The sequence below is a fragment of the Mixophyes fleayi genome, chromosome 3 (genome assembly GCF_038048845.1).
Source record: "Mixophyes fleayi isolate aMixFle1 chromosome 3, aMixFle1.hap1, whole genome shotgun sequence".
Lineage (NCBI taxonomy): Eukaryota > Metazoa > Chordata > Amphibia > Anura > Limnodynastidae > Mixophyes > Mixophyes fleayi.
Window position 1 is genome coordinate 7,244,514 of NC_134404.1, and position 26,109 is coordinate 7,270,622.

At 45.2% G+C, this 26,109-nt stretch overlaps 4 non-coding genes across 4 annotated transcripts; 3 read left to right on the plus strand and 1 right to left on the minus strand.

The window, feature by feature from the left end:
• The first annotated feature begins 193 nt into the window (after window positions 1–193).
• On the plus strand, window positions 194–265 carry TRNAE-UUC (transfer RNA glutamic acid (anticodon UUC)). Its single transcript has one exon. It is a non-coding gene; the product is annotated as a tRNA-Glu (tRNA).
• Window positions 266–3,674: 3,409 nt separating this feature from the next.
• Window positions 3,675–3,746, minus strand: TRNAG-UCC (transfer RNA glycine (anticodon UCC)). Its single transcript has one exon. It is a non-coding gene; the product is annotated as a tRNA-Gly (tRNA).
• Window positions 3,747–3,928: 182 nt separating this feature from the next.
• On the plus strand, window positions 3,929–4,018 carry TRNAY-GUA (transfer RNA tyrosine (anticodon GUA)). The gene is given in 2 exon segments: window positions 3,929–3,965; window positions 3,983–4,018. It is a non-coding gene; the product is annotated as a tRNA-Tyr (tRNA).
• Window positions 4,019–10,700: 6,682 nt separating this feature from the next.
• On the plus strand, window positions 10,701–10,772 carry TRNAE-UUC (transfer RNA glutamic acid (anticodon UUC)). Its single transcript has one exon. It is a non-coding gene; the product is annotated as a tRNA-Glu (tRNA).
• Window positions 10,773–26,109: the final 15,337 nt, after the last annotated feature.

Below are 26,109 nucleotides of genomic sequence, written 5' to 3' on the forward strand. Positions count from 1 at the left end.
AATGGCACAGGCATCCCTGGGTATGTCCAGGTGTGGGTGTTAAAATCACTGGTGAAATGCTTCAATCTGCGGTTTGTTTGAACTAACTGCCAAACCTGCACATTAATGAATTCCTCACCCCTGGTATCTGGGTGCATTGCAGATAAATAGCAGTGCTGTGTTCAGCTGTTATTGCACAAGGGTAGATGTCAGATCCCATATGGTCTAGCGGTTAGGATTCCTGGTTTTCACCCAGGCGGCCCGGGTTCGACTCCCGGTATGGGAAGTTGTTGTTCTATTTCCGCTAGTAACAGCTCTCTTAGCTTTAGTCATTTACAACCTGTCACAACACAAAATTCAGGTTAAAGTGTACTATCGTCATGTAAATGGGAGTGGGTCAAATCCAGAAGATTCATATACATCCCAAAACTTCTACACAAAAAATCAATACAACACTGACCTGTCATGATCAGCTTTTTTATTTCCCCATAGAGTAGAAAGGATGCTGCTTATGTGAGATTAGAGTTCAAATGAAAGCCCCCAGAACTGATGGGGAAATTGATTAAACTTTACAGTGGCTATGAATGGATTTCTTTGGAGAGTTCACAGGTCCGTAATAGGGACTGTACTGATAATGTGAGTAAAACTACACTATACCATACTTGCCTATTGTTGTGAAGTGCGAGTCCGAGGTGCGGCTGGGCGTCACAGATCCCATCATTTTGGCCCTGTCCCCCTTGACAATATAGTATTATCCCAGGTGCTATGTGGATATGTAAGGTGAATCTTAGTTATATTGAGCACTGTTATGTGGTGTGGTTACAAGTGACAAGATACACAGCCAGTTAATGATAAATAATAATTGTGTATTACAGCAACAGTTGACAAATTCCAAGTGCACTGGATACATTTAAAATGTTGCATACAAGATACTGGCTTGAATGGTCTCAGTAACTTCAGACAAGTATAAATGAGCAAATGTAATAACACCTTACTTCAAATACTTAACTGCAATGGGTTCCAATGCAATATAATGTAATAAATAAGTCCAGCCGTATAACTCAGTCCACGTGCTGGGCTGAATGGGCCCCAAATAGCGACAAAAAGAAGTGTCCTGAAATATAAATGTTTTTTCCAGGACATTCAGAAAATGTGAAATGTCCTTTACGGGACATACGATGATATGGTCTTAATAATTCAATCCTGCTAGATAACTTCGTGAGCAATAAGTGTAATAGCAGAGGAAAGTCCACAGTCTAGAATGACAATAATAGTGACGCGAAGTGTGGGTGAGAGATGGTAGCCCCACTTACAGGTAGTAGCAATGATGGCTGGTGGGTGATTCCCTGGAGCGTCCAGTCCATTTCTCTGTCCCTTCTTTCCACTTGCATAGATGTTGTGGCGGCTGTGAGCCTCTTTTCTGTGCCCAGTGCTTTGCGCATGCTTTGAAAGACTCCAGTCCTCTGTTTTATTTCAGTGGATATGTTGATGAGCTCATGAGCTAAAAAATAGTTTGTAGATATGAACCCTACGCATTTCGCCATGCGGTCTTCATCAGGGATTGCTGGATAAGAATTGAATGTGGAGTGTAGTCTTTCCAATATAAGGAGAAACCTTATTAGAATGTAGGAGCAAGGATTGGTCCTTTTAGAACTACCCTCTTGGCTAGTTCTAAAAAAATGTCTAAATTTTGATCAGCCTCTTGACTACCAGACTGGGATAATTCCCTAGTATGTGATTTGTTTCTCCAAAGTGGCTGAGCTTTTCCAGAAAACCTTGCTTGGTCTTCCTGAAGTCCACAAGCGCCTCTCGGTTACCTTTTTTATAATGCTGCCTTGCTAGTGAGGTGTAATTTGCCCTACGTGGTGGCCTCTGAGAATTTTCCTGTCCAATGTTCCTAGGATTTAAGGGCTTGTGTTTCCCTTTATTGGGGATGTCCTTTACCAGTGGTGATCTAGGTGGGTTGCCAGCAATCTGCAAGTTATGGTAAAGGTGCTTAGTATGCCTATGATTACTATGGTATGCGTATTACCGTGCTTGCTGTCTCCTCTGAGGGTTATGGTGCTTTTGTGAGTGATGTGGTTGCCTAGGCTGATTTATATATCTATTTAAGGGGTCATCTTGCTGGAGCTTATAGTCTCTGACATCCCTTTGGAATTTCCTTTCTTTCTGAACATTTTCTGAATGTCCTGGAAAGGACATTTATATTTCAGGACACTTATTTATTGTCGCTAATTGAGGCCCATTCAGCCCAGCACGTGGACTGAGTTATATGACTGGACTAATTTACTACATTTAATTGCATTGGTACCCGTTGCAGCTAAGTATTTGAAGTAAGATGTTATTACATTTGCTCATTTATACTTGTTTGGAGTTACTGAGACCATTCAAGCCAGTATTTTGTATGTATCATTTTAAATGCATCCAGTGTGCTTGGAATTTGTTAATTGTTGCTTTAATACACAATTATTATTTATCATTAACTGACTGTCTATCTTGTCACTTGTAACCACACCACATAACAGTGCTCAATATAACTAAGATTCACCTTACATATCCACATTGAGCCTGGGATTATACTATATTGTACGCTTACCTAATTGGGATTTAGGGCCACTGCCCTTTCTTCTTCCCCAAGGCAGCATACTCACCACCATACCAATAGGGAAGCGCGGATTCTATAGATTTGCATCTGCCTCCCTTGACATAATGACACCATCATATAATATTATTATGGAGTCCCCCATCCTACTCACTTTACTAGGATGTGGACAGTACGGGGGAACGGGACAATGTCCTACTCACCCAAGAAACCTACCTGGAATTTGGGAGTCTCCTGCACCTGTGTTCTTTCATTCTCTGTCTGCATTCCTGAGTCATCATAGGGATCATCTGTTGTACACCACTGCCACCTACTGGCTAAATATGCATTCTGTTGCAGATTATTGGTCATACAAGAAAAATAAAATAAAAAAAACATAGTTGGCAGTATGTGAACCTGTACAGGGAGACCCCAATGGATTTTGAGTCCATCGCCTTAACCACTCAGCCACAACTACAACCTTTCTTGCAGCTGACTTATACATGGTATTATCCAGGGACTCAGGGATTTCACAGATCACTGATTCTGTACATTAGGCGACATTTCTAAAATAATCTTTCTGATGACTGTAAGATTCAAAGCTCTGATCTGTAAATATAAAGTGCTAAATTGTGACAAGATTATTAACTAACAAATTTGATTAACAAAGTTGCTTTAAACTATGGTCCCCAAACAAGTTACACTTAAACTGTGAGTGCTTAGTACACACAGACTTTATTTCATTGTAATGATGTCTGTTTTATGTTTATATTTATATTATTCTATGGTTTATGTAAAAAAAATCATTAAAATGTACTTTTACATAACAAATGGATTATATTTTTGAAGATACTTTTCCGTTAATGTCATCCCTACATATGTTTTTTATTGTTACATAATCATTTTAAAAATATATTAGGATATTAAAGGTCTGGAAAATAATGTTCTTCCTAAGCACAGCTATCATAGTATTGTTTTAAACACACTTGGTTGTACAGTTTCAGCAGCAGCAGCAATAATATATATTATCCGGCTTTCCCTCACTTGTTTCATCATATTTACAATACTTTCTTGTAATTAGTTGAATACATTGTAGGTTAATTTAAAATTGAGCTGTGTTGGCCAGGAATCGAACCCGGGTCAACTGCTTGGAAGGCAGCTATGCTCACCACTATACCACCAACGCTGTACAGTCTTGATGGAGCACAACTACTCTTTTCTGTACTACCTCATACACAGACTTCTCCTTTTTATTGGATCCAACCGTCAAAGTATCGCATCAGTATAAAACAATAATATGGGGATAGTTTACTGTTTGTGGCAGGTTTTTTTTGACCTATGATTTCACAACATCAGTAAAAATACAACCCTTCGATAGCTCAGCTGGTAGAGCGGAGGACTGTAGTGGAAATGGATGCAGAAATCCTTAGGTCGCTGGTTCAATTCCGGCTCAAAGGAATTATTTTTTAATTTTTGTAGAATTCCTAAAATGCTCATTTTTAAAATACTAAATTACTTATCCTGATTTCCCCTTTTTAAATGAGAGAAATAATAATTATTGTGCTACATGTTAATCATACTTCATGCTACTGAGGCTCTATTTGGGTGATTAACATCCATGCACTCATCATCTCCCGCCTGGACTACTGCAACCTCCTCCTCACTGGCCTCCCTCTCTCCCATCTCGCCCCGCTCTGATCTGTACTCAATGCAGCTGCCAGACTTATCTTTCTCTCACGTCGCTCCTCCTCTGCCTCCCCTCTCTACCAGGCCTTACACTGGCTCCCTTTCCCTTACAGAATCCTCTTTAAACTCCTTACTACCACTTACAAAGCTCTCTCCCAGTCTACTGCTCCCTACATCTCTAACCTCCTTACCATTCATACTCCCGCTCGCTCCCTGCGCTCGGCAAACGACCGTCGCCTCTCCTCCACTCTCATTACCTCCTCCCACTCCCGAGTCCAAGACTTTTCCCGAGCTGCCCCCCTGCACTGGAATGACCTCCCTCGCTCCATCCGTCTCGCTCCCAATCTGTGCTCCTTCAAACGGGCACTCAAAACTCACCTGTTCCTGAAAGCCTACCAACTATCCACTTAACCCCTCATCCACTCTGCTTGTTCTCCCTCCTCTCCCCTCGTCCCTTTTTCTCCATTGCATCACTGCCTCTCTTCATGCCTGTTTTGTCCACCCTCCCTTAGGATGTAAGCTCGTATGAGCAAGGCCCCTCTCCCCTCCTGTCTTCATTCTGACTCTTCTGCTCCGCCCTCACTCCATATGTCTGCCCGGAGTTTCCGAAGCATTGGTACTTAGTGTTTATTGTTCTGTGATGTTTTACCCTGTATGGCGGCAGTTCCAAAACTGTGCGCCGCGGCTCCCAGGGGTGCCGTGGCGCTGTCACTGGGGTGCCGCGGGCCAGACATAAAAAAAAAACCACAGAAACTTACCAATCCGTCGAGCACCGGGACCCAGCAGCCTCCTCTCTCCTGCAGCTGTCACTGAATATCGACGTCGGTAACAAGCTGCAGGAGAGAGGAGGCTGCTGGGTCCCGGCGCCCGACGGATTGGTAAGTTTCTGTGTTGTTTTTTTTTTATGGCTGGCGCCTGGCCCGGGGCAGAGTGAGAGGGATCGTAGCAGAGGAGGGGGACAGAGGATGGTGACAGCGGGACAGAAGAGGGGGACAGAGGATGGTGAGAGGGGGACAGAGGATGGTGACAGCGGGACAGAAGAGGGGGACAGAGGATTGTGAGAGGGGGACAGAGGATGCTGACAGCGGGACAGAGGAGGAGAGCAGAGGATGGTGACAGCGGGACAGAGGAGGAGAGCAGAGGATGGTGACAGCGGGACAGAGGAGGAGAGCAAAGGATGGTGACAGTGGGACAGAGGTTGGTGACAGAGGTTGGTGACAGAGGGGCAGAGGAGGAGAGCAGAGGATGGTGACAGTGGGACAGAGGTTGGTGACAGAGGATGGTGACAGCGGGACAGAGGAGGAGAGCAGAGGATGGTGACAGTGAGACAGAGGTTGGTGACAGAGGATGGTGACAGCGGGGCAGAGGAGGAGAGCAGAGGATGGTGACAGCGGGACAGAGGTTGGTGACAGAGGAGGGTGACAGCGGGACAGAGGAGGAGAGCAGAGGATGGTGACAGCGGGACAGAGGTTGGTGACAGAGGTTGGTGACAGCAGGACAGAGGAGGAGAGCAGAGGATGGTGACAGTGGAACAGTGGTTGGTGACAGAGGATGGTGACAGTGGGACAGAGGTTGGTGACAGAGGATGGTGGCAGAGGAGGAGAGCAGAGGATGGTGACAGCGGGATGGAGGTTGGTGACAGAGGATGGTGACAGCGGGACAGAGGAGGAGAGCAGAGGATGGTGACAGTGAGACAGAGGAGGGGGACAGGATGTTGACAGCGGGACAGAGGAGGGGGACAGAGGATGGTGAAAGTGGGACAGAGGAGGAGAGCAGAGGTTGGTGACAGCGGGGCAGATGAGGGGGACAGAGAGCAGAGGATGGTGACAGCAGGGCAGAGGAGGGGGCAGAGCAGAGGAGGGGGACAGAGGGGCAGAGGATGGGGACAGAGAGCAGAGGATGGGGACAGAGAGCAGAGGATGGGGACAGCAGGGCAGAGAAGGGGGACAGAGAGCAGAGGAGGGGCACAGTGGGGCAGAGGAGGGGCACAGCAGGGCAGAGGAGGGGGACACAGCGTGAGAGGGGCAGTGGAGGGGGACACAGCGTGAGAGGGCAGAGATGGGGACAGCGTGTGAGAGGGCAGAGGGGGCAGTGTGAGAGAGGGCAGTGTGTCTGGATGTAGAGGGGGCAGTGTGTCTGGATGCAGAGGGGGCAGAGTGCCTGAGGGCAGAGTGTCTGGATGCATAGGGGGCATTTTTGCATACAACTAAATAAGTATTTCTGTCCTGGCCTAAATACTTATTACAATTTTTTGACCCAACTACTTCTAAAACAGGACTGCTCAATAATTATTTTGGAGGGGTGCCTTGAAAAAATTTGGAGACTCTAAGGGTGCCGCGAACTGCAAAAGTTTGGGAACCACTGCTGTATGGTCTACTGTTCGTATTATGTAAGGCGCTGCGAAAACCCTGTGGCGCTCAACAAATAAATGATAATAATAATAATAATAATAATAATAATAATTACGGGTTACCACACTACATGTAAGAACAGGGCACAGACAGATGATAGAGACAGAAGTCCTGATCCTGGTGATACTTTCCATAGCTCAGCTCACTGAGAGAGAGGAGATTCCCTGTGATTAGCAGGTTATATAGGACATACACATGGTGTCTGGCTACACAGCAGGTAGGTGAGATGTCTGCTTTTACTATGTGGGGGGCAGTTGTCTAGAGGTGATTTGAATACAGGAGTCTGTTCACCAAGAAACGTTCTGCCTTTGGGGACAACACCTTGATTGAGGGTGCACCAGTGTGTGTAGCATAGGAGGGAGTAAGGTAAGCTCTAAAAAAGAGGTGAGTTTTCAGAGAGCAAATAAAGATTTGACGCCTGTGGTTGAATAAGATTTTATGTGTTGTAGGGAATACAATAGGTGGGTAACAGCATGGGATGAGCCATATAAACAGGAGTGAGAGGTGGTTATCAGAGACAAGGCACAGGTCAGAGGTAGATCTAAGAGTGTGACAGCGAGGGTATCTTCAGATGAGATTTGAGAAATCCTACCCTTGTAGGTAAGGGTGAGTAATTTGAATTGGATCCTTGAGAACACAAGAAACATGTGCAGAAATTTGCAAAGTGGTGCGGCAGATGTTGAACAGCAAGAGGAGATCAGTCTAGTTGTGGCATTTAGGGTGGATTGAAGTGGGGATAGATGGGTGAGGAGAATGTCAGATAGGAGGTTGCAATAGTCATGGCTGGAAATGAGGGAATGGGAGAAAAAATTCTAGTAGCATCTTCGATATAAAACTAATTTTAACAATATTTCGAAGATGGGGTTGGCATGACTGCAAGACAAACTTAATGTGATGGTCACTGCCTGCTGCCACAGTAACCCCTGGGTCTATGTTTCATGATCCCTTCTAATTTCCTGTCCTTCAAAAGTACCCAGTTCTAGCTCAGATAAAGATTAAATATGGCCTAGAACCATATCTATTGGACAGTCATAAAGTCGAAGAACCCTAATAGCTGACACACATCTTTCATAAACCTGGTCATGTACGGGGTGCCCTGGTCAGTCAGATTTTTCTTGGGAATTCCCAAATGTGTAAAAATCAATGCAAGCTCTTTAGCTATAATGTTGGACTTTATATTCTGTAGAGGAACTGCCTCTGTGAAACTGGTCACACAGTTAAGCACCACTAGTATATATTGGTGCCAATGAGTGAACTACTTCAGTGGCCCCACAAGGTACATAGCTATATGTTTAAATGGGACTTGAACTATTGGTATTGGTATGAGAGGTGCCCTGTATAGGGGTTTATGACAGGTTCTCTGACAAAAAGGACATGACTACCTTCTCACCTTCATATGTAGACTGAGCCAGTAAAACATGAGCAGAACTTGTTCCCGTGTTGTATCTTCCCCTAAGTGTATGTGCAGATTGGATGCAATGATCTATCTCCAAAATTTCAATAATCTAAGTAGGCGGATTCACCTCTGGCTGTAGTAATTTTTTAAAATATTTGGAAAGCTTGGATAATTGTGCTCTGACTGGTTAGTCTTTGTCATAGCGACACTCGTGATATTGCTGGGCTCGTCCCAGGCCCCAAACCCCAATGCGAGCTAATATCTCAGACTTTAAGTATGAATAATCAGAGGCTCAGTCCTTACCAAGATCCATAATAGCTCACTGAGCTTAACTAGCTAGATATGGCGCGAGTGTCACAAATCGGGATCTTAGCCGCACTTACCTCATCCGCCGCTGTCATAACAGGGCTACCTGGGTCCCTTCTGGTCGTCTGCAGCATTCCCATCCTCCACACCTCCGTTTGTAAACAAACACATACTGTTTGTTCTGCTGCATGGGCGCTGCCATCTTGGATGCAGTCAAGTGATCATTCCAGACCAACCAGATTCTGCAGCTGTGATCACATGAACTGATCAGCCAATAGTTGTTTGGGACATCCTATTTAAACCTGCTGCTGTGATCTGTTCATTGCCAGAACAACACACTTCTCTCCAGAGGATAGTTCTTGGCTCCAGTGTTCCTGACTGCATTACAAGTGCAGTAATCCTGTCTGCACTCCTAAGTGCAGTGTTCCTGACTGCATTACAAGTGCAGTGTTCTTGACTGCATTACAAGTGCAGTGTTCCTGTCTGCATTACTAGTGCACTGTTCCTGTCTACATTTCCAGACTTCTCATACCCCTGCTATATTCTACAATCAGCAAGAACATGAGCAAGAAGATCATCCAGGCTGCTAAGTTCTGTTTCACTCCTGCTCCAGCTAGTCCCAAGGGTCCCGAATCGGATCAAGAAATTCAGACGACCGTGACAGCGAGTCTCAGCCCAAAATTCAGGAAGCCAAATTGCACTTTTTTCAACTCTCTCGATAGACACCAGATGCATTTCTATATTATTAGTTGACAGTGGCGGATCCAGGGAGGGGGGGCGGCGATCATGGCGATGGCCCCCCCTAGCGGGGTCTTGCTGCCGGCGGCTGCACACTATGTGCGGACCAGTGACAGTGTGCTGCCCGGCTGTTCTGATTGTGTTTAAAACACAATCAGAGCAGCCGGGCAGCACATTGTCACTGCCGAGCGGACCTGCAGCCGCCGGCAGCCTTGAAGTCAAAAACGGGGTGGGGCGGGGCCTAAATATATAATATATTAAATTATATAGGCGCCTTTTTCAGCTATCTATTTTATTTTGCATCCATTAAGGAGATGTATTAAAAAAGTGGCAAATTAAGACACGCTAAGTTCCATCAAGCGATGTGGTATAGATAATATTTATTATAAGAGTCATGGGACAAGATACTTAAAGGTTGGCACAAAATAAAGAGCAGCGACGTGGCCAGACAAAGAGCATTTGTCTTTTTAACTGTTATCTTCATTCAGTGTGTTATTTAATTACAAATTTTAATATTTCGCTACTAGACCTGGTTTACGAACATTTAATAAAGATTTACTCAGGAAAAGTCCTGATCAGATGGCATTCTGTGCAGGCATTTTCGGAATTACATTTTTTTGAGTTTACAGTTTGTGATTTTTCTTTGACCTCTGAATTCACAAGCTCCCACATGAAAACAAATATTCTGTAGCTCAGCTAGTAGAGTGAAGGAAAGCAGTGAAAATTTATGTGGAAACCTTTAGGGTCAATGGGTCTAATCCAGCTCCAAGGATTAAGGTTTCCTATTTTTGTCTAATTCCAAAAATGCGTATTTTTGAAAGTAGCAAATGCCCACAAATACACAAAGTTTACATTACTCATCCTGATTTCAACTTTTTAATGGAGAGAACTATTCATTGTTCTGCTACATGTTAATCATACTGCATGCTGCTGAGCCTCTCTTATAGTGATTACGGTTTACCACACTACATGTGAGAACAGGGCACAGACAGCTGATAGAGACATACATCCTGATCCTGGTGACACTTTCCATAGCTCAGCTCACTGAGAGAGAGGAGATTCCCTGGGATCAGCAGGCAGGTAAAGGGTTACCAGGTTGCATAGGACATACACATGGTGTCTGGCTGCAGGGGTCTGTGGTCAGCGATTATTATGTGGAGGGAGATGTCAAGTGGTTATTTGGGTGATTTTAGCAATGGGAAACCACTGAAATGTAGCAAAAAACTGCTGGATGCACTGTTACTATTGTATTTGATAAAGGTGGCACTACTAGTGTCTTTATTCATAAAGGGGGCACAGAAAACAATATTTATTTATGAGACACATTTTTGTTTTACTTGGTACCCACCGGCCAGGTGTACCAAGATGGTGCTAATGTTACAAGCATCCCTTGGTTTGTCCAGGTGCCTGTTAGGTATGGGGGGGGACACATTACCAGCAGTGTGGGTGTTAAAATCACTGGTGAAATGCTTCAATCTGCGGTTTGCTTGAACTAACTGCCAAACCTGCACAGTGATGAATTCCTCACCCCTGGTGTCTGGTTGCATTGCAGATCAGTGACATAGCTGGGTTCAGCTGTTATTGTGAGCACTTTGCCATCAGGTTCCATATGGTCTAGCGGTTAGGATTCCTGGTTTTCACCCAGGTGGCCCGGGTTCAACTCCCGGTATGGGAATTTGTATTTTCGTAACAGCTCTCCTTGCTTTAGTCCAGGCTTGTCCAACCTGCGGCCCTCCAGGAGTTGTGCAACTACAAGCCCCAGTATGCTTTGCCAGTAGACAACCTGTTGATAGCTGGGATGGCATGCTGGGACTTGTAGTTTCACAACATCTGGAGGGCCGCAGGTTGGACAGGCCTGCTTTAGTCATTTACAATCTATCACAACTCAAAAATCCAGCTTAGAGTATGCTATGGTCATGTAAATGGGAGTAGGGCAAATCCAGAACATTCATATACTTCCCAACAATTCTGCAGAAAAAAATGAGGGGGTTACCTTGGACGTCAGTGCTTGTCTTGTGTTGATGTGGTGGTTGCTGCTTTTGTGCATGTGACAGGTGTTCCGGTGCTGTGGGTACCGCTTACAATGGATGCTTCCATGGTGTAACGTAGGGTGCTGCTGTGTTGTTGAGTTATAGTGGGTTTTGGTGGTCTAGATACCTTTTCTTTTTGGTCTCTATACTGTACCTGTGGTTCAGAGAAAGGGCCACACCACATAGATACACCACATAAATGTCACCTATATCCCAGACACAAGATTAAGAGCTATAAACAACTATAAACCTACTAAAAAAAACAAAACCCAATCTATATACATTAGGAGCCATAAACAGATTGAGCTACAATCACTGCAAAGTAAAAACACCAAGAGCATGAACTCCAAGAGCTAGAGACACTCCACACAAACTGCTATAGATACCAAAAGCTATAAACATGCAATACTATAAACCTACAGAGATATATAGCCAGAGCTATAATCACTTACACCACTTGACCACCAAACCACTCAGCGGAATAGAAATATACTTTCAGGCCAATACTACGTGCACGCCAAAAAGACTGCATAAGTGCTCTAAACCTATAGATAATATTACTGTACAAGGGAAAGTATATTGCCTCAAGTCTCCCTGGAAAGAAATTGGCTGCTCTCCACCTCCACACCTGTTCTACCCCACTCTCCTCTTCTCTATCCCACAGACTGAACCAGGAAAACCAACAAGAAAACAATCAACAAGGCTACAAATATTAACACTAAGAAGGAACAAAAAATAACCAAAGAAAGGTGAGACCCCCGAGATAACCCATCACCACCTTGTCTGTCCCCCCTCCTCTCCTCTTCTCTAAACCACAGTACGGAGACCAAAAGAAAAAGATTCTAGACCACCATAGCCCTGTATCGGGTAACAACACAGCAATACCCCACATTGCACCACAGAAGCATCAATTCTAAGGAACATAATTATGATGCAAAGTGTAGACAATATTCAGGCAGCATGGTGTTATGAAGTACTAATCACTGCTGAACTAAAGGCTGCTAGATGGAGAGTAGGAATAGGATAATTATACACAGAACAGTAAGACTGGGCTAAACCTTTTAGTAGTGGCTACACAGAATGAGAGAAAGGTATCTGCTGTATGGGGCTCTCCACCATTCATTTGTATTAGTCCACTATTCAATAAAAAATAAATCATATTTCTTTATTATTGCACTTAAACGAGAAACCTTTGTTAAACACATAACCATTGAAGACGAAATATTAAAATCAGAGGTAAAGAGTGAAGACTATGGAAGAAAATGATTAAAAATGTATCAACACATTATGAGAGAGCTCCTGTGATATTGTGTTATCATTTTATGGAATTCTCCAATGATGTGATAACACTCAGTGATTTATACTCTGTATTGGTCAGGGAGTATTGTTACTGGGTATTCATTCACCTCGTGTTATGAGAGCTCTGCCTAGCTTCCAGATCGTTATTCGTTTATTACAGTCTGTTAATTCATGTTCTAGTCCTCGATATATAATTGTGGTCATTTGATATTAAACTCTGTGGCTCCTTATCCCAAGCCAGTAATTCCCCTTAATCTCTTAAACCGCTGTTACCGCTTAGTGTCTCGTGTCAGTAGTAATACTCCTATAATACAATGTAGCTATTTCTCACTTAACTTGCCATCTGACAACATAGTATCAAACACTGGTCTCTGTATCATAATAGACTAGGGGGTAAATGTATTAATGTCCGGATTCTTCAACTCCGGCGTGTTCGGCGTCTTCGGCGATTAAATTTAAAGCGGCGCTGCCTTGTAAAGGGAAGTTTCCCTTTACAAAGCAGCGCCGCTTTAAATTTAATCGCCGAATACGCTGAACACGCCGGAGTTGAAGAATCCGGACATTAATACATTTACCCCCAGATGTTCTTCTGAGAGGTATTAATATTCATATGGTCTTTAATGGTGGGGAAGTCATATAATTGGATGGAGTCGTTTCAAATTAATAACCATCAATCTAATTGACTTTATCAGAAAATATGCACATAGCACACTGCGGCTTGGAAGGGCGTATTTATCAATAACACGTTCGAACACTTCTGCATACACTTACACTCACACATTAATTTGTAAATAGTTCACCTTAATAAAGTTCCAACACACAGTCTTTTATAATCTAATGTAATAGCTTTAATAGTTTAATATAATAATGTTAAAACCACTTTGTTGATATCTTAGGTCCAGGTTATAGGAAACATATCATGTTTAGTGTTATTTTAATCCAATTTTTACCACCAGATACTGGCTATAATCAGCTAAACGATCGTACCTTGCGTATGCAAGTTATGGATAACAGAGGATTAATGATCAGAATGATATTGTGTGCGTAATGTTAATAGACCAGTTTAAACCAACTTTTTGGTGGGAAGACACATAGGCAGCTGTTGGAGAGCTGACCCCCACCCTTGTAGGGCATTGTTTGAACCGACCTATGACCTGCATTATACTGGACTCTCCTAAATCCTGAACCATTGGAAACATACCAAGACATTACTACTGTTTTTTATGTACCACAAACTGTATATAAAGCAGGCACTGAGACGATCATACAGTCTACTTGACCACAGACTTCAGGATTGAATGATTGAAGGACAAACAATGGCACAGTACAAGGTGAAACAGCACAGTACAAGTAACAGTAAGCACTATAACTATGGGGGCTCAGGCACAGCTAGAAAGAAAGGGAGGGTAAAAGTCAGTACAGGTAGATAACTTGAGCCCAAGAGGGTGGGCATGGATGACAGGTTAAGAGCCACTGAGGGGAGCCGAGAGAAGCGAGAGTAGACAGAGGGCAGAGGGACCGAGAGGAGGTGAGCTGAGTAGCTGGAGAGCACAGTTAAAAGTGATTGAAACAGGAGGTGGGAGAGTCCTGCTCAAAGGAGCGTACAATCTAAAGGGAGGGGAAGACAGACAGACACAAGGATGAGACGGAGAGACGGGTGAAACGGAGACGGAGTTGAGGAGGGGGGGAGAAGGGAAGAAGGGATGAGAGGGAGAGGTAGGCCAACAGGGGGGAGGTTAGGCATGTGACTGGAAGGCTTTTAAGAAAAAGGTGGGTTTTTAATGTTCGTTTGAAATGCTGTATGCTGGACCATGTGCGCTACGTTTGTATGGGCTGTACTTTATTTATTGAATGGTTAATTGTTGCATCTTGCTTTTAAATTGTAACAGTAATGTAACGTTAAATAATATTAAATGGAGTTCCTGCCTTACTCTAGATCAGCACTGGCCGGCCGATGGTGCAGAGTCTAACGAACCCCCTGGTGTTCACCAAGAACCGCCGCAAGGTGGGATGGGCTTAGCTGTGGAGGATCACAGGTCGCAGTCCACCAGTCTGCCTCTAGAGGTAAGGATGCAGGAGGTAGCTCACGATCAACACTGAAGCCAGGAGATAGATATGAACCACGCCATGGTCAGGATAGCCGGGTTGGTACACAGGAATGCCAGAGGTATGCGTAGTCAGGATTGCCGGATCGGTACACAGGAATGCAGAGATATGTGTGGTCAGAGTAACCAGGTAGGTAAGCAGGAATGCCAGAGATATGCGTGTCAGGATTGCCAACGGTACACAAGAATGCAGAGATATGCGTAGTCAGGATAGCAGGGTCGGTACACAGGGATTCCAGAAATATACATAGTCAGGATAGCCGAGTTGGAACACAGGAACACAGAGATATGCGTATTCAACAAGCCTGGGTCTGGTACACTGGGATACAGAGATAGGCGTGGTCAACAAGCCTGGGATTGGTACACTGGGCTAGGAGAGCCTGAGTAGTCAGCAACCAGGTCTGGTACACGAGGAAGCCACACTGAGAAATGCCAAGTCAGGAACGGAGGAAGTTGCTCTGACGCTGCCCACCATCAGAGCAGGATTTACATAGTGCAGGTTTGAATTCCCCGCCCTGCACGATCATGTGACTAGCACTGCCAAAACCTGGAAGAGAGAGGCGATCGTGGCGCAGGAACGGGGACAGGTGAGTTGTAACAGTACCCCCCTCCAAAAAAGGTGGACTCCGGACACCTCCACAGGCTTTGTGGGTAATTTCCTATGGAAGGCTCGCATGAGCCATGGGGCATTTAAATCAGAAGCAGAAACCCATGAACGCCAGAATTTGCTTGACTTATTTGACAGGATGGACCGCCTATGCCACCCTGTCTGTTGTTGCTGGGAAGCGGCTGGGCTTATTTTGCCACCGTTCCCTTTCATTATCCCAAATGCGCCCTCTTGCCACAGTAGGAGGGGCTTATAATGCTGCCACCACTGAACTCCTTTATGGCGCTCAGAACCATGTTCCTTCTGGGTAACTGTCACTGCTAGTGTACTCTGTGCTGGTGTACCTGGGCTGGTAACTCTAGACCTCTTACTATGGATCCGGGTTGCTGTGGATGGATCCTCCCTGGCCTATCACACTGACCAGAGCTGCAGGTAGCATGCAGAGCATTGGTACTGGAAAATCTTGTGTCCAAACCTCAGAATCAGCTGGAGAACGGATTAGATTTAGGGTCTAATCGGCAGGTCACAGGATTACAGCAATATTGAAGAAGCTGTCTGTCACTCACCGGACTGTGAGTGCTTCTTCCCGGACATTTAGGAACCGTGGCCGTCCTCCATCCTGAGGGACTGCGCATGCGCAGCCCTTTCTATACCTCCAGTGTATGTTCCTTTAACTTAATTGGCAGATCAGGCAACCTCCCTATATTTAGCACCTGTGGTCAACACCTAGTTGCCTGATCTTGGAGTCTCATTCCCCATGAGCCTCTGAAGGTGTTCCGGTGTTTCCTTGTTATTCAGCCCTGCTGATTCCTGTGGTTTCCAAACCACTTCTACCTCTGTGGTTTCCAAACCACTTCTACTACTGTGGTTCCCATACCACTTCTACCATCTACTGTATCATCGTGACTGTGAGCTGATTCCTATCCGCTGCCTCCGTGCACTACAGTCTTCTAATCACTTCAACTCTACCATTTATCATTGGGACTGTTAGCTGATGCCTATCCGCTGCCTCCGTGCACTACAGGCTTCAACCACATCCACTCACCTGTTCATGATTGTGACTGCCAGCTGATTCCTATCCGCTGCCTCCGTGCACTACAGGCTTCAACCTGCAACTCGTCTGTGTTTCATCATCGTGACTGTTTGGCTGATTCCTATCCGCTGCCTCCGTGCACTACAGTCTTCAACCTGCAACTCGTCTGTGTTTCATCATCGTGACTGCTAGCTGATTCCTATCCGCTGCCTCTGTGCGCTTCAGTCTTCAGTCCTCGTCAACTCTACCGTGTTTCCTTGAGTCTGCTGCCACTATTGCTACCCGCTACTCTCCGTGATCATCTGTTCCAGTTCAACTCTGCTCCGGGGTCCCATCGTTACTGCACCTGCTGGTTGCTATTGGTTACCTCCGTGTTCCCGCAGAGACCCGCTGCTGTGACTTCTCAGCGCTACTCATCCATCTACTGCTGATCCGCTCTCCACGCCTTCCTGTGTTCCCTGCTGGTCTACCTACCTGTGCGCTGCACCTGCTAGACCCCCGCTTCACCCATCCAGGGACTTGTATCCTGCTGGCCTCCTGCCCTTCAGGTATCTCTGCACTCCTGTCTGACTGCCTTCTCCTGAACCACGGTATGCATACTTCCCATTGACTGTGCTGTGTATTGCATACCTTGCTGGACTGTGTTGGTTCTCCTCTGGAGTGTACTATCCGCTGAGTCTATTGCCATCATTGACTGTGTTGGTTCTCCTCTGGAGTGTACTATCTGCTGACTCTACTGCCATCATTGACTGTGTTATCTCATGCTGGATTACTTCAAGAGACTTTCTATATTGGCAGTGTTGTTCAGTCATTTATACATTTATATTGTGCATATTACTGTGGATCAAAGTCAAGGTGCCCGTGTATATATTGTGTTGCAGTCTCTCCCCGTGCACCTCCTCACATATATATTCAGTGGTACGACTTGCTAGTGGCAGACCACTGACTCCTGTTTACAGTTTCACCTGTTCCAGTATCCTCTCACATAGCAGTGGTACAACTTGCTAACGCAGACCACTGACTCCCCGGATACCTCCACTTGGATTCCATTCCTTCACTCAGACAGCGGTACAACTTGCTATCCGCAGACCGCTGACTCTCATCACCTCCTCGTTTCTGTTGGACATTCCTCCTCACTATAGCAGTGGTACAACTTGCTACCGCAGACCACTGACTACCTTCACGTGTCCTTTGTCCATACAGTTCCTCGTGTATTACTACCTCCATATTGCCAGTGCTGCTAGTCATAGACTTTCCTGAGCATCTCATCATCTGCTATTTCCTGTTCCGTGATCACCCTGCTACCAGAGTACCATATTACCACCTATACTGCTCTGGTAAGCCTATCACCTGGTGATCCCTGGGTAAAGACTCCTAGTGCCCGTGACAGTAAGATCAGGCCATGACAGACCCAGATACGGAACCTACTGCTAAAGAGATGCTGCAGCATCTGGTCAGCCGTGTGGAGCAACAGGATGCTCGCCAACAGCTGTTACTTCAATGTTACCAATCGTTAACCTCCCAAGGAACATCTGGACAGACTGTTACAGCTAGTATTGAAGCTCCTGTGCTTTCCTCCGTTTCCCCAGTGCCATCCCAGGTGTCTACAGCTCCTACGCTTCACCTGCCTACTCCGTCAAAATATGACGGGGACCCCAAAACTTGTAGAGGTTTCCTTAACCAATGTTCAGTCCATTTTGAACTCCAACCTCAAAATTTTTCTACCCATCGTTCCAGAGTGGCCTATCTTATCTCATTGTTTTCTGGACAAGCCCTGGCTTGGGCCTCCCCTCTGTGGGAAAGAAACGATCCAATTCTACAAGATAGTGCCAAATTCATTTCCACGTTCCGAAGTGTGTTCGATGAACCAGGTCGTGTGACCTCCGCTGCTTCCAGCATTCTTCGTTTGCGACAAGGCTCCCATACAGTAGGACAGTATGTCATTCAATTTAGGATCTTAGCCTCTGAACTTCAGTGGAACACTGAAGCATTAGTTGCCGCCTTCTGGCAGGGGCTCTCCGATAAAATTAAAGATGCACTGACTACCCAAGAGCTCCCTTCGTCACTAGAAGATTTGATCTCTCTTTGCCATCGTGTAGACATGAGATTTCGTGAAAGAGAATCTGAGAAAACAACTTCTGCTAAAGCACCTCTTCGTTTAAACCCTCAATTTCGTCCAGTTTCACCTTCTGTGATTCCCATGGAGATAGGACGTTCCAAATTATCTTTAGAAGAGAGGAAACGAAGAGTAAAGAATAGACTCTGTATCTATTGTGCTGATTCCACACATATGCTCAGTTCTTGCCCTAAGAAATCGGGAAATGCCAGGCCCTAACTAGTTCTGGAGAGGTGAAGTTAGGGTCCCTGGAGTCCTCTCCATTGTCTATGAAATCTAAAGTCTGCGCTTTCGATGTTACGATTTCCTTTGCTACCAAATCCTTTGAGTCACAGGCATTGATTGATTCCGGAGCAGCAGGAAATTTCATTTCTAAATCACTAGTGAATCAATGGTCCCTACCAGTGATCACTTTAAAAACACCCATTACTGTGACGGCTATAGATGGATCACGTCTCATCAATGGTCTCATCACCCAGAGTACGTCTCCAGTAACCCTTCAGATTGGTGTACTACACCATGAAGAAATTTCGTTTTTAATTCTTCCTGTTACGACAAGTCCGATTGTCTTAGGCCTTCCATGGCTTCAATGTCACTCTCCCCAGATTGACTGGCGCACCCCTCAAGTTACGTCTTGGGGGTCTGAATGTCACCATCGTTGTCTCTCTCAAGTTATTCCTCTTAAAGTACAGCAATCTTCCATCTCATCTTCCTCCCCGGGACTCCCTCCTCAGTATGCTTCATTTGCCGATGTGTTTGATAAAGCTCAGTCTGAACGTCTTCCTCCTCATCGTTCTTGGGATTGTCCGATCGACCTTCTACCTGGCAAGACTCCTCCCAGGGGTCGGGTCTATCCTCTCTCGTTACCTGAAACTCAAGCCACATCTGAGTACATACAGGAGAATCTCCAGCGTGGGTTCATTCGACCTTCCACCTCTCCCGCTGGAGCTGGGTTCTTCTTCGTCAAAAAGAAGGATGGATCATTACGCCCTTGTATAGATTTTCGTGGACTCAACGCCATTACTATCAAGAATCGGTATCCCATTCCGCTGATCACTGAGCTATTTGATCGCATCAAGGGAGCTCGGATATTTACTAAGTTGGATCTTCGTGGTGCCTACAATTTAATTAGAATCCGTTCCGGTGACGAATGGAAGACCGCGTTTAACACCAGAGATGGGCATTATGAATATTTAGTAATGCCCTTCGGGCTGTGTAATGCCCCCGCGGTTTTCCAGGGTTTCATCAATGAGATCTTTCGGGACTTATTATATGTATGTGTCGTTGTCTACCTGGACGACATATTGATCTTCTCACAGGACCTGCCTTCTCATCACCAACATGTGGCAGAGGTCCTCTCCAGACTACGGAAAAACTCGTTGTTCTGCAAATTGGAAAAATGTTCATTCGAGTTACCCCAGATTCCATTCTTGGGGTATATAGTTTCCGGAGTTGGCCTGAAGATGGATCCAGACAAAGTAAATGCTGTACTACATTGGCCTCAGCCAACTACTCTTCGTGCCATCCAGCGTTTTTTAGGTTTTGCCAATTACTATAGACGCTTCATTCAAGACTTCTCATCCATTGCATCTCCCATTGTGGCCTTAACTCGGAAAGGGGCTAATACTAAGCAATGGTCATCTGAGGCTCTCCAAGCCTTTCAAATCCTCAAAGAGTCCTTCTCGTCTGCTCCCATTCTGCGACAACCTGATGTGACACTCCCCTTCTTCCTAGAAGTAGATGCCTCTAATGTGGGCTTAGGAGCTATTCTCTCCCAACGCTCGGAGCAACAAAAATTACATCCTTGTGCCTTCTACTCTCGGGGTCTTCTGCCCGCAGAGAAAAACTATACTATCGGGGACAAGGAGTTGCTGGCCATCAAAGCTGCATTAGAGGAATGGAGATACTTGTTGGAAGGAGCTCGCCATCCGGTGACGATCTTCACGGATCATAAGAACTTGTCATATTTGCAATCTGCTCAATGCTTGAACCCTCGTCAAGCAAGATGGTCTCTTTTCTTTTCCCGTTTTGAATTAATTATAACCTTCAAACCAGCTGCTAAGAACAAGAAAGCTGACGCTCTATCTCGAGCTTTTGTGACGTCCTCTGATGTAGAAGAGGTTCCCAACCATGCTATTCTAGATCCCAAATGTATTTCTCTGGCTGCTTCATCCACCAAAATGCTACCATTTGGGAAGACCCTCGTGCCTCCTACTCTGAGGAGGAAAATCCTTTCGTGGTTCCATGCCTCTCGTTTTTCTGGACACGCCGGTGAACATAAGACCTTTGAGATTCTCTCTCGTAGTTACTGGTGGCCTTCAATGAGGAGAGACGTCAAAGAGTTTATTGCTTCCTGTGATTTATGTTCTCAGTTCAAATCCTCCCGCAGAACTCCAGCAGGGTTGCTGCGACCACTACCCATTCCGTCCAAGCCTTGGACCCATATTAGTATGGATTTCGTTACTGATTTGCCACCAAGTAAGAATCACAATACTATTTGGGTAGTGGTAGACAGATTTTCGAAGATGGCTCATTTCGTCCCTCTGTCCGGTTTACCTTCCTCGTCTACTCTGGCTGAACATTTCATTAAAGAAATCTTCCGCATCCATGGATGTCCGTCTGAGATTGTGTCAGATAGAGGAGTACAATTCGTTTCCAGATTCTGGCGGGCCCTTTGTAAAACCTTGGGCATACGATTAGCACTCTCATCGTCTTACCATCCGCAATCTAACGGACAAACGGAACGAGTCAATCAAGATCTTGAGACTTTTATTAGGATGTTCTCTTCAGCCAACCAAGACAACTGGGTAGAATTGCTCCCTTGGGCTGAATTCGCCCATAACAACATGTACCATGAGTCATCATCCAAAACTCCATTCTTTGTGGTCTACGGTCACCATCCGTCTTTTCCGGAATTTCCTGCCCTCCCGCCCACCCAAGTTCCTGCTGTGGAGACTGCTTGTCAGACCTTCAAAAATATCTGGTCTCAGGTCAAAACCTGTTTAAAGAAGACATCTAACAAATATAAGTCTTTCGCAGATAAGAAGAGGCGGGCTATTCCACCACTAAAAATTGGAGATCGTGTCTGGTTATCTACCAAAAATATTCGTTTGAAGGTTCCATCTATGAAATTCGCCCCTCGTTTTATTGGTCCATATAGGATCATTCAAGTTATCAATCCAGTATGTGTTAAACTTCTTCTTCCTAAGAATCTTCGGATTTCCAATGCCTTCCATGTGTCCTTGCTCAAACCTCTCATCATCAACCGTTTCTCGACTCCTTCCTCAGCACCGCAGCCAGTTCAAGTTCATCAGGAGGAGGATTTCGAGATTACTGAGGTATTGGATGCAAAAATTTCGCGAGGAGTCCTCCGTTTCCTCGTTCATTGGAAGGGCTTTGGTCCTGAAGAGCGTTCATGGATCAAAGCTGAAGATCTTAATGCTCCTGCCCTTCTGAAGAAGTTTTATTCCAAAAATCCGGACAAGCCCGGTTCCAGGCGTTCTGTGCCCACCTTTAAAAGGGGGGGTACTGTCACTCACCGGACTGTGAGTGCTTCTTCCCGGACATTTAGGAACCGTGGCCGTCCTCCATCCTGAGGGACTGCGCATGCGCAGCCCTTTCTATACCTCCAGTGTATGTTCCTTTAACTTAATTGGCAGATCAGGCAACCTCCCTATATTTAGCACCTGTGGTCAACACCTAGTTGCCTGATCTTGGAGTCTCATTCCCCATGAGCCTCTGAAGGTGTTCCGGTGTTTCCTTGTTATTCAGCCCTGCTGATTCCTGTGGTTTCCAAACCACTTCTACCTCTGTGGTTTCCAAACCACTTCTACTACTGTGGTTCCCATACCACTTCTACCATCTACTGTATCATCGTGACTGTGAGCTGATTCCTATCCGCTGCCTCCGTGCACTACAGTCTTCTAATCACTTCAACTCTACCATTTATCATTGGGACTGTTAGCTGATGCCTATCCGCTGCCTCCGTGCACTACAGGCTTCAACCACATCCACTCACCTGTTCATGATTGTGACTGCCAGCTGATTCCTATCCGCTGCCTCCGTGCACTACAGGCTTCAACCTGCAACTCGTCTGTGTTTCATCATCGTGACTGTTTGGCTGATTCCTATCCGCTGCCTCCGTGCACTACAGTCTTCAACCTGCAACTCGTCTGTGTTTCATCATCGTGACTGCTAGCTGATTCCTATCCGCTGCCTCTGTGCGCTTCAGTCTTCAGTCCTCGTCAACTCTACCGTGTTTCCTTGAGTCTGCTGCCACTATTGCTACCCGCTACTCTCCGTGATCATCTGTTCCAGTTCAACTCTGCTCCGGGGTCCCATCGTTACTGCACCTGCTGGTTGCTATTGGTTACCTCCGTGTTCCCGCAGAGACCCGCTGCTGTGACTTCTCAGCGCTACTCATCCATCTACTGCTGATCCGCTCTCCACGCCTTCCTGTGTTCCCTGCTGGTCTACCTACCTGTGCGCTGCACCTGCTAGACCCCCGCTTCACCCATCCAGGGACTTGTATCCTGCTGGCCTCCTGCCCTTCAGGTATCTCTGCACTCCTGTCTGACTGCCTTCTCCTGAACCACGGTATGCATACTTCCCATTGACTGTGCTGTGTATTGCATACCTTGCTGGACTGTGTTGGTTCTCCTCTGGAGTGTACTATCCGCTGAGTCTATTGCCATCATTGACTGTGTTGGTTCTCCTCTGGAGTGTACTATCTGCTGACTCTACTGCCATCATTGACTGTGTTATCTCATGCTGGATTACTTCAAGAGACTTTCTATATTGGCAGTGTTGTTCAGTCATTTATACATTTATATTGTGCATATTACTGTGGATCAAAGTCAAGGTGCCCGTGTATATATTGTGTTGCAGTCTCTCCCCGTGCACCTCCTCACATATATATTCAGTGGTACGACTTGCTAGTGGCAGACCACTGACTCCTGTTTACAGTTTCACCTGTTCCAGTATCCTCTCACATAGCAGTGGTACAACTTGCTAACGCAGACCACTGACTCCCCGGATACCTCCACTTGGATTCCATTCCTTCACTCAGACAGCGGTACAACTTGCTATCCGCAGACCGCTGACTCTCATCACCTCCTCGTTTCTGTTGGACATTCCTCCTCACTATAGCAGTGGTACAACTTGCTACCGCAGACCACTGACTACCTTCACGTGTCCTTTGTCCATACAGTTCCTCGTGTATTACTACCTCCATATTGCCAGTGCTGCTAGTCATAGACTTTCCTGAGCATCTCATCATCTGCTATTTCCTGTTCCGTGATCACCCTGCTACCAGAGTACCATATTACCACCTATACTGCTCTGGTAAGCCTATCACCTGGTGATCCCTGGGTAAAGACTCCTAGTGCCCGTGACACTGTCAAGCAGGTCTTTGAAACAGAGTGATGTTTATTGCTCAAGTGTCCTGACAAGGACAGTCCCACTGATTTAAGGTATCAGTGGTCAGGTCAGATGAAACATCAGAATGATAAATTTCAGTGTACAAGTCAGAGCATTTATACCTTTCAGACACATGCTATTTTTAGCATCAGATTATACTCTATTTTCACAAACATAGATTTACATGCATTCAAAGCCACTAATATGTATACTTAGCTATGAAATTCTTAAAAACCTTGCTGTGATTTCCTGGATCTTATTTCAGAGGCAGGAGACCCACTAGCAAGTCAAAAGGTCTGACTGGCATGAATACTTCAGACAGTCGTCGAATACCCATTCCCACAGAAAAAAAACAAAAAAAAAACCAACAAGCTACTTCCCCACATCACAATACACCAAAGGATTGGTAAACACAGGCTCATTGTATCAGATATATACATCAGAAATAGGCATATCCTATAGCAAGGTTAAACAAGAGACGAATTTCTTCCAGTGGTCTCAGAAACAATGATTTCCTATATTACAATATGCACAATTTAAAAAAATAAGTGCATTGGCAATTTATATAAATCAGCGGCCTGCAGTATTTGCTTTAAATAAATTTATACCAAATGTTATTTAATAATGATCCAGTCACAACTTCAAACACAGGCTGTTCTTGAATTACCCCAGGAGGTGGAGGTCTCTCTGTAGTATAAAATTGATTGGTAATCAAAGGTTTAAGGAGAAAAACATGGAAAACACTAGGAATACGTATTGAAGAAGGAAGCTTTAACCTAAAAGCCACCGGATTGATAGCCTCGGATATTTCAAAAGGACCGATAAATCTAGCAGCCAATTTCTTGCTAGGAACTTTCAAATGGATGTTACGGGTGGACAGCCACACCTTATCCCCTAGGGTGAGTTGAGGGACTACCTTCTTCTACTTGTCATACGCCTTCTTAGCACGGATAGCGGATCGCCTCAGGTTTGTTTTCACTAGATCCCAGATGGTAGAAAACCTGCGAAAGAGAGAATCCACCGCTGGTACCTCTGAGTGAGGAAGAGAAGAGAAGGCTGGTAGCCTGGGATGACAACCATACAAGATAAAGAAGGGGGAATTGGAGGCTGCTTAATGGTATTGGTAGTTGTGAGCAAACTCTGCCCAGGGAAGAAGATCAACCCAGTTGTCTTGAACCTTAGAAACTTCTCCAATTGTTGATTAGTCCTCTCAGTCAACCCATTAGTCTGGGGATGATATGTAGAGGAAAGATCCAGTTTGGTTCTTAGTTTTTTGTGAAAGGCTCTCCAGAATTTAGATACAAATTGTGACCCAGGATCAGAGACTATGTGTGTAGGACAGCCATGGAGTCGAAAAATTTCTTTAATAAAAAGGTCGGCTAAAAAGGGAGATGAAGTGAGTTTCTTCAAGGGAACAAAATGTGCTACTTTAGAAAACTGGTCAGTGAAGACCCAGATGACGGTGCATCCTTTAGAACTTGGAAGGTCCGTGATAAAGTCCATTGAAATGTGGGACCATGGAATATCAGGAATAGGTAATGGCATAAGCGGACCAGTCGGCTTTTCTCTGGGAATTTTATGCTGAGCACATCTTTGAGCATGCGAAGACAAAAGACGTGACATCTCTACATATAGTAGGCCACCAGTATTTTTGGGAGATTAATTCCCAAGTCTTCCGCATCCCAGCATGTCCGGAAAAAAGGGTAAGAATGGACCCAACGTAATAGTTTGACACAAAGGTGTGAAGTTACAAAGGTTCTCCCTGGAGGACAACTTCTCTCAGTCAGCGGAGACAAAGCCAATATACAGCTGGTATCCAAGATGGGTTTGTTTCTCTCTGAGGCTTCAGTATCAGTGGCATCAAATGAACGAGAAACGGCTTTCACTTTGACATATTTTGAGCCTGGGTGGAAGGTAATATTGATATTAAAGCGGGAAAAGAAAATGTCGCATCTGGCCTGACGAGGGTTCAAACAATGTGCAGACCGTAGATAAAGTAAATTCTTGTGATCGGTGTATACCGTTACCGGAGACTGAGTACCGTCAATTAAATGTCTCCACTCAGAGAGGGCCAGTTTGACAGCCAGAAGCTCCTTATCGCCAATTCCATAATTTTTTTCTTCGGGGAGGAACTGACGAGAAAAAAACCCCACAAGGATGAAATTTACCATTCGAGTCTTTTTGGGATAGTACCGCTCCGACCCCCACATAGGATGCGTCCACCTCTACGAATAAAGGCCGTTGACAGTCCGGTTGAAGAAGAATTGGAGCTGTAGAGAATAAAGTTTTGAGATCCGTAAATGCTTTGATTGCCTCAGGAGTCCAGAACTTAGGATTGGCAGATTTACAAGTGAGAGCTGTGATGGGAGCTACTAATGAAGAGTAACCTTTAATAAACTGTCAA